At 46.0% G+C, this 9,863-nt stretch overlaps 1 pseudogene; it reads left to right on the top strand.

Moving 5' to 3' along the window:
- Positions 1-5,004: 5,004 nt before the first annotated feature.
- Positions 5,005-7,487, top strand: LOC135378549 (uncharacterized; annotated as a pseudogene).
- The last annotated feature ends 2,376 nt before the right edge of the window (positions 7,488-9,863 follow it).

Here is a 9,863-nt window from a genome sequence, read left to right as displayed (position 1 = left end):
GCAGTACTTTGTCGAAGGCGAAGTGCAACGTCACCTCGAGTGTTTGCAAAAATCGCCCAGGGTGCCCTATTTTACGTGCAAAACATGCCGCTAAACTAAGTGGGCAACTGCACAGAATGATGCATGTCTGCGAGCATTTGCATAAAGGAAGGATCAAAAAGCCCGCTTCTGGTAATGTGTTAAGTTTCTGCACAGTTACGCCGCCATGATCGGCTTGAAGTAGAGAAAACAGTGACACCACACGATTGTATGCGCTCGGTCCCAGTTGCATTCGACGCATTTAAGTGAGTTGAACATAGGGGCATATGCCTTACTCAGATGACATGCACATTTTGTTAGTGAATGACGGTCCCGCACAGCGCAGGCGCAACGGCTCGGCCATGCACGGTTTAAACATGCTGTCGCCGAGACAAGTGTATGAACGAAGAAAAGAAAAATGTCCTTGCCTTCGCTTCTCCTAAATAGAGGTATTACGTCCTTAGACAAAATATACCATTTTACAGCTATTAATGTACCCATCAAATTTCATACTGGTGGCAACCAAGCTTCCCCGTGGTGCTGCGAGGAAAAATTAAGAAAGAGTGTGAAACATAAAAGTAAGCATACATTGTGTACATACAAAAAACATGACGGTCACAAATAAGGCAACGATGAAAAGGAAATCATCGGCGGGCAGATCGCAATGCAATAACGGTACACTACAGCCATTAGACTTTTTGTACATCTTTTTAGCGCCGTAAGTACAATGTCAGAAAGAGTTTAAGAAACTGATACTAAGAAGACGAGAGCGCTCGATTTCCCAAAATGCGAGCCTCAGGGGAACGCAGTATCTGCAACGTTGCCATTTCTGTTGTTAAAGCAGAAGTCACTGCCAGAAATGTTCTTCAGCCTCTTCCCAAGCAGCAAAATGTACTGAAAGTCGGGTGCAATAGGGGTGGATGGGTAGGTGGAAGGCCTTGAACAGACTCGTGAAACTAAAGAACATTGATAAGACACATACCGTCCACCCCTATTGCACTCGACTTTCAGTACATTGTGCTGCTTGGGTTTATTCGTGAAAGCACACGTATATTTTGTAGATGTTTTTATCAAGCCCGTCTTGCCGTGTTGGTTATCAGAGGAGAATGCGCGCTGAACCCTGATAATTTCCCTCGCTTTCGAGATTCATTCCTCCTCCCATTTACACGTGATCAAATGTACCGTCGGCTTGCCTACATGCGGAAGTGTCGCTAGGCTAAGCCCTCTTTAAGTGTGATGTCTCACATTTTAGTCGCACTTTGGTGCCCTCGGGAACAAAATTGGGTCGCTACAAAACCAACACATTCACTTTAGGTTCCAAACATGGTCCCCATAATTGTGAAATTGCAGTGAAAAATCACCTAAAGCGGATATATTTTGATGTATAAGACTGTGAAATCGCGATGGAGCGCGAATTCTACTTCTGTCCCATTGAGTACAATGTGTAAGATTTCAAACGCCGGGGGAACAAAACCCTTTATAGATATACGGATAATTCCTTTTCGGCATGGTTTCTTGTACATAGATCTCACGGGATCCAGTGGCGAACCAGTGAAAAGTGTCGGCGTTCTCCGTCAAAATGAAATTATACGTTTCTTATGCATTGCGTCTATGGGTGTAATGCAGGCGAAGCACGCTTTAAGTTTTTGTCCGCGAATCTTGGGCATGGCGCGCGTCAGAGTTGTGCCTAACTCGTTACTTGGTGACGGTTACTTTTTTTTTTTTTTTGGTAACGAAGTAACGATTCAGTTACTTTTTTAAAATATGGTATTAGTAACAGAATCAGTTACAAAAATTGGTAACTCGTTACTGACGTTACTCGTTCCTTTTCTTCAGCGCGGGGGAGCACATTTCGGCACTCCGTGTGGCGCAATGCGTGCAGATTTGAGCTGCGTGACCCACTAGCACGTATTATTGCAGTCCCTCGCTGGATGTGTTGTTGTCTTTTCTCTTGTTTCCGTAATCTCCGACCATCGGTTAGGCCTCATATCCTCCAAATGCCCATTTCCACCGACGTCCGAAATCAACCAAAAGCTCGTTTCATCCGAAAAAATGTTCGGAGGTTCTCGGCTTTCGGTTGATCTGGGCCCGCGGGTGGCAGTGTCCCATATCCCCTAAATGCTCTTTTTATCCGAGAGCCCAGAACCACCGAAAGCGGGATACTTGAAAGGACACGCTTCCCCCGTTTGTTAGGGAGAGGAGGAAGGGTGAGCGGTTCTTGGGTGTATGGGAATCCAATGTACTTCCTGCAACTGACTCAGAAGTGAAGTATGCCAAGGAAAGGTATTATTGATGTCGATCGCGTTCAAGAAGTGATCCGATCCGAATAGAGAGATATTTTCTATATGAGTGACTGGAGTCCAGGCACTGTGTAGGTCATGATAGTGGAAAACGAATATTAACAAAGCGCCCACGACACAGGTCCCGAAAAAGGTTACAAAAAGGACCTCCTCCTTTTCTTTTCTTTAATGCTTTCTGTTAATACAGTTCAGACGTTCAGAAAACACTCTATTGACCGGCTGAAACAACCCCTAGAAAAAGCTTGCAAGCAGTATGAATGCATGAAACCAACATATCGTCTGAACTGTGAATCTCCTCAGAAGGCGCTTGAGGTTTGTGTGTTTTCCGCCGTTCCGCTATATGTTCCAGCCACAGATTATACCATTCCCGCGATGTTCTTTTTCCGTGCCTCATGACGCGGACCTCCATGAGCTTCCGAAGATAGTGCTTCTCCTGTGAGCAACGTGCGTACGAATAAAATTCATTTTCGAAATATCTCTCTGTTCAGATCACTTCTTGAACACGATCTCATTTGTACACACCGAGTGTCGTGTCATTTCCACCCACCCAAGCTCAGGCTTCTTTAATATAAATTCCGTGCATCAGCTCCCGTTTTTATATCAGTCATATCTGTTACATCTCGCGGAGATGCAGATGCTAGATCTCTAAGGAGAATTAAGCATGGGAACAAAAGAAGCTGTAGAAGTCAGCATACATCACGTTACAGAACATTTCGAGCACTGGATGAGCAGCACCCAGGGACCCACGTGAGGGCTAGTGTCACGTGACCCTCTCTGGTGTACAGGGGGGGGGGGGGGTATATAAGTTTAATAAAGAGGAGGTGGCGTCCACGCAGGGAGAGGTCAGCCAGACCTATGTCGGCTTGCTACGCCCTGGTGGAGCAAAAAAAAAAAGGAAGAAAAAAAAACGGCCGGTTTCTTTGCAGTGGGGGCGAGTGCCCAGGGCCGCGGTTCTCAGTTCACAACGTAACACTCAGTTGGGTGTCCTGTAGGTATTGCAGGAGAGCCCTTGTAACGGCTCCCTGTTGTTGGCGTGCGACGGGGCCGAGAAGCACGGCCAGAGAGAGCGAGCCGTGTCCCAGGCGTTGGAGGCGATTGGCGAGGACAGCGCGGGCTGCAGAGTACTCCGAGCAGATTAGTAGGAGGTGCTCAACGTCTGCTACTGCGCCACAGGTAGCGCAGCTGGCTGAGCGACGCTTTCCGACCCTGCACAGGTATTGCGGTGTATATGCGACGTTGAGCCGGAGCCGATGCAGCAGCGTTTCTTCTGCGCGAACGAGCTGCTGGTATGGAGCGAATTGCATTGTCGGGTCAATGGACTGGATATACGGTGTACAGCTACAGTACAGCTCGAGGCAGACTTAACTGGAACGGGACTTCGACCGCCGAATCGGGAAGGGAGCCACCCTAACGGCGCTTAGGAAAAATACAGGGAAATAATGTTTACACTGTCCTACTTATGGCGAATTCGGGTGGTCATTTTATGCTTTATTAAAGGAAGCTAAAATCAGTAAGGATTCACTCCTAATGACCGTATATTGAAATGTGCGTAAATTTAATCATAAGCTATTCAAACCATCCACAAAAAGGTATTGCCGTTGTAAAGTACTGTAGGGGACACGGTTGGGTCTAAAATCAGCACTATCCTATCCCATCTCAAATCTCCAGGTGTTCCAAGACTATTTCTTTTGAGTAATAAACACGTGCAGCACATGGTCCACCTTCAAATACAATATCGGCACAACACTTTCAAGCGCAACAAAGGTAATATGGGACGGCGAGATACTGACAGGCGCTTTTAGCTAACCGTGTCCCCAACAGTACAAGCATATGCTAGTTTGGTCACGCAGGCTAAGGTGACATTTATGCATACACAGTAATAAGACATTCTGCATACCTACTATGCTCAAATTCTACAAGTGTGATATACAGTCTGTAATATTTCAAGAGCAAACTTTGTGCTTCAAGGGAAACTAAAAACAGTAAGGATTCACTCCTAATGGCCGCACATTAAAATATGCATAAATTTAATCATAAGTTATTGATACCATTATTCAAAAAAGCATTGTCGCGGTAAATCACCTCTCACGCGAGCTCAGGTGACATGTATGCATACACAGTGTCAAGACAGTCTGTACCTAGTATGCTCAAATTCTATAGGCCTGTTGCACTGAAGTTTTGAGGTACCGGTGGCGCCCCCTGCAGAGCCGGCCATTTTAAACTGGATAGGTGAGCGGCGGGAAGCACGTTTGTCCGACATGGAGAACGATCCTGGCCGCCGAAATTGCGAGCGAGAAAGTGGATACAACAGACGATACTGCTGTGTGGTACTCTGCCATAATCGTGAAGGTGACATCGATGAAAAGACCGGTCAACGACTGAAATTTCATCGCTTCCCGGGTCGAAAAATGGAAGCTGAGCGGCGGGAACGCTGGATAACGGCCGTTCGACGCTCGAGGTAACATATAGGTTGTCATTTGCGGTTCCGCGCTTCGGGCAAATCGTGTTCTACCAGTTGCTTGTTCCTTCCAAGGCAAGACGGGGAAAGTGGTCGCCCAACACCAACACCCGAATATGCGCGGCACACTTCGTGGGGGGTGTAAAGGTCGATGAGGAGCGGAGTCCCTCGTACGTGCCGTCCGTATTTCCTGATGTGTATGGAAAGTCTGCAAGGGACACGCATGCAATGGAGGCACGATATGCCAGGTAAGCTCGACATTGCCGCACTGATTTTTGCGGTCATGATTTCTCACTTGTAACGTTTGTGAATTTCAGAGTCGCAAAGAGACGCAACAGAACGTCTTTTCACGATGGAGAAAGCCCTGTGCGATCAAAGACACCTGGGTATCCCCTGCAGCTGTCTCTGGAGAATGTTACCACGAGCTTACTACCACTGGAAGACTGGTCTGGCCTTTCTGAATTTGGTGTGCTTGCCCCTCAATGTCAACAAGATACTGCTGTAAAAGCCTCAGTTGAGCAAATGGTAAGTATGACAGTATGACGTGAACCAACCAACATGATCACTAAGGTGGCGTTGATGAGTGAGGACCGCTGCTGCACTGCTTTTGTGGCAAACATAATGAGTAGGGAGTGACTTCTACCATTGGACATTATTGGGTGTTTTTAGTTTAATTTTTGTCATTCAACTGTCTCGTGCAAACGTAATTCTTTATCAGTAGAAACATTACTGGTGTTTTTCAGAAATTACCCTAGCACAGTGCACACACAAAGACCAGGTGTACGTGGGGCATACATTTGTCATATTTTCTGACCGTCACAGACTAGAAGTACATGACAAAGTTTGCGGAGTACATACGGAAGAGCCGACTGGTGGTTGGTTGGCTTGGAATTCGGGGAGCAATCAGGCTTAACCGAGTTAGTCAGATGCGAGTTTGGGAAAGTGATGCACTTTTTGAGGAGTAAAGTAAAGCTGTTGGACATGCGGAGCAAAATAAACTTGCACAGGACAGTAAAACTCGCTTGTGTGAGGGGAGGGGGGGGGGACTGACTCTCCTGAGCAGCGAACTCCGCCCCCCTCGGAATTAAACACTGCATTATGGAGGTAAAAGGAAAAGAAAAACATGCATAAATCATATTACATGCTGCGATTATTCTCTGATCATCATAGTGACGAACGCTAACAAACTGGACGAAGGACAGACACGGACTGTCCTTGTCTGCCGTGTCTGTCCTTTGCCCAGGTTGTTAGCGTTCGTCACCATGATCAGTCCCAACCAACATGCTCTATACCTTGTAGCGCGATTATTCGCTACACCTAACACGGGTTGCTTGATGCAGGACGTTACTGTGGAAAGCGTGGCCCATTCATCTGTTGACAGCTGGACCCAGACAGATCCCTGTGAAAATGCTGGATGCCAGTTCTCTATCTTGTTTGCATTTGTGGGTCATTGCTGTGCAGAAACACAGGTGTGCCATCCCTCAAGAGCTACTAAGGATGCACAGTGCTCCCCAGTAACGGAGGTAGCTTATGGCAATTCCTTCCCATCTCCCCGACCACCCCCGCCCATCCTGCCCATGGAGGAACAGAAGAAAGGTCAGTCAAACATCAGACGGTTTATTGCATACCTTGACAGAGTAAGGCCGCTCCCTCGATCGTGCCGCTCGCACAAGTCTCTCCTCCCACCTCCCCGCCGTTCCTTTTTACCATGACCTGTCCTATTCCCTTTCCACCTTTTGGCGATCGCGCCCTCCCGTGGCGGCTCCTTTGCCTTAGCTGCCTTCTACTGGCGCCCCCTGTAGTCTCCACAAGCTGTTGGAGGCAAAGAACGCGAGTGTGTATTTAGTGGCTACGAGTCCATAAAAAATGACCCTGAAGCCCTTGAGGACCTGACAAGTGTGTCGGCAAATGTATTTGCGTTGCTGCTGAGCCTACTCTCTGTGTTTAGACCCCCGCGGTTGTGACATCACAGCACCAAATGCTTTGCTGCTTTTTCTAATAAAGATGAAGCTGGGAGTATCTTTCACCTCACTGGGGGCTCTGTTCTCTGTGCACAAGTCAACAGCTTCAAGGATATTTCATCGTGTTTTGGATGTATTAACTGTCACAACAAGAGACTGGATCTACACACCACCGCCAGATGTCCGACAAACGAGGATGCAGAACGTTTTAAACGCCACTACGCAAAATGTAAATACATAATTGACTGCACAGAGATCAAGACAGAGATCCCATCAACCATTGCACAGCAACGGGCTTTGTATTCAGGGTACAAAGGTACCTTTACCATGATGTTCTTGGTAGGAATTGTGCCTAGTGGCCAAATTGCATTTGTTTCTTCTGTATATGGGGGTCACACCAGTGATTCAGAGATCACCATCCAGTCGAAGTTCTTAGACCTGATAGAGTACGGTGATGTTGTTCTGAGTGATAAGGGATTCCCCTCTACTCGATCCACTGTTGAAGGCAGAAATGCAATACTGGTCATGCCACCCTTTGCTTCAGGTAACATGCAGTTTTCGCAACAGGAAGTTGAGGATACCTATTGTATTGCCAATGTTCGTATCCACGTGGAAAGGGCTATTCAGAGGATAAAAGTGTATAATATCCTGAACAACAGAGTCCCTGTAACTCTAATTCCAAGCATGTCAGATATTTTTCACATGTGTTGTGTGCTTGCAAACTTTCAACGGCCCATTATCAAGAGGTGACGTAGTGATGTGATGTGATGTGAATAAAGAAAAAAATGGGGATGTTAGTTTCGACGAAGTCAAACTGGCTACCCCAGTACACTTAATACAGAAAGTTCACTCACTCAGTTCGTAGTCACTGTGTATAGTCCATACGATCCAACTTGTGTATAGTTCACTTAAGACTGCATGCGAGATTACTTTGTAATGATTGTCTACCCCACATTTTTGTTTCAAGTCAAAAGATGAATATTGTTGACTGTCAACGGCATATGGGACACAAATAAAAAAAATGTATTCATACTAACATTTTATTTCCCTGGTGCTTCACTGTTTAATGTCACATTACAAAATACAGGTAGCTTTTTACAGGAGCTATTCTTGTACGTATCTGCAGGATACTCTTAGAGACGTCAAGCTCTTTGGCTAATGCAACATACTTAGAAGGTACATGAAATAGAAATGCTCCAGCTTAGGAATCAGTTCTGTTAAAAATGAGTCGCTTCTGGATACAGTTACTGATACCTGTTGCTTAGATGAATACGCATACAATAATGTTTTTTTTAATGTTTAGGATATACATAAGCACTTGCACCTGTGTGTAATATGCATGCGATTTCTTCAGATTGATCCGGCCATGGTCGAAACACAAATACTTAAGATAGCTGGCCTGTTGGATTCCGTCCACAATGGGTTTGTCCCGTCTGCTGTGTAGGCACTTGATTTCAACCAGGATCGCTTCTTCGGCAGTCTTGATGATGCCGTCTGGGCTGCCACACAACCGTGGTTGCTGCTGGTGTATTACTAGCCCAGTCTGTTAGAGAGATGTGACATTTTAAATATAGCTGAAGGCTGTACGGAGACAAGTGCAGGTTAACATACAAATCATGTTTAAGAAGCCACCAATAAGATGTCTCCTTTGGCTTGCTGATGCTTGGACAACATGGTTAGAAACGCTAAAGCTGTAGAGAACATTGTATTGATCGGTGCTCAGTGAAGTGCTTTCTGTCTTCTACAATTTTAGCGCCTCTAGGCATGTTGTCGATGAAGCAGCACAGTTGCATGTTGCTAGGCGACTTGTGAAGTGTGCATGCTGACAAATTCTGATGGATGGCAAACCTAGGCATGAAACAGGAACATACAATTGAAAAGCAGACTGGATTAAATACGCAAGCTACATATACGTCACGTCTGAGTTCTGAGAATAAAACTAAATAATGCACAATCTCTGACTTCCCAACATGAAACGTTATTACCTGCAGTACAGGCACCTTCATCTCAATCTGTAAACACTGGCGGGCAGTTGCCTCAGTTGCTGTGCCTGACAACAAAACAAGGATTTAATTAGTCCGTATAATGACAATAAGAATACAAAGAATCCTTGCCGCACCATACACCATAACGGCAGTTTTTACAGCTTTGCGGCAGGAAAGGGTTGTGGCCAGTTTCTCAAAGCCATCCTCTCGTGTTCGGATTAGGTGTGCAGTAGACGCTGTAATACTCATTTTCCTTTCGTTATGCCACCTATTGAAAATTTTGTGTGAAAACATATCAGCTAATAACATGACATCAGAATTTCCACTTCATGGCTTTAATCTGTTCGAACGTACCTCTCATTAATGTTCTGCCCAAGCGTGGCAAAAGCAACCTCTGCTACGTTGCAATCCAAGATATGCCTCTTATAGAAGTCCATGTGTGCCTTTGGTATGCATTCCTCCCATTTCACCTTCATAAATTTCATGACAGGAGCTGCCTGCAGAACATGCATACAGCAAAAAATTTCTTTGTCCTGATCATGTGTTGCCCCAAGTGCTTCTACAACATTTTTCTTGTCTGCATTGTGTACAGCAGCTTCAAGTTAGTGAAGGGTCGCACGACAAGCCCTTTCAATTTAATTGCCATACTCAAGTTTGATGGCCTTGGTTACGATACTCTGTACACCTTGAAATTTGGGCATTAATTGTGACAAGGGGATGGGCACAACACTGTTGACAACTGTGGTCTTTCTCCTACCTGTAACGAAGTAGAGCAATGTGAGCTGAGTGAATGACCTAGAAAAATGTCATCAGAGTAGTTGCAAACAGCGTCGGCCACCTCCAAAGAGATCCGCAATGCTCCGTTTCTCGTCCAGGTGTGGCTTCGCCTTCGGAGCTCCCCATGCTTGAGGTTGTGAAGTGCAGGAGTTCACCGCGGTTTTATTGACAAACGCTGCTACGGCAGCTGTGTGCTTGCAACCACCGCGAATGCCTCCACTGCAGGTACAAGATGCGTGACTGATTCTTCGTTCCCTGGGAAGCAGCTGCGGGAAGTACATCGGTTTACAGCACATCTCTCCGGTTTAAAAATGTAAAACACGAAAAACTTACCTCGATTTCAACGCCGTAAGCATGCTTGCCG

Source organism: Ornithodoros turicata, chromosome 1, assembly GCF_037126465.1.
Source record: "Ornithodoros turicata isolate Travis chromosome 1, ASM3712646v1, whole genome shotgun sequence".
NCBI classification, from domain to species: domain Eukaryota; kingdom Metazoa; phylum Arthropoda; class Arachnida; order Ixodida; family Argasidae; genus Ornithodoros; species Ornithodoros turicata.
Note: the sequence above shows the minus strand (reverse complement) of the source record. Positions and strands in the feature narration are given on the sequence as shown.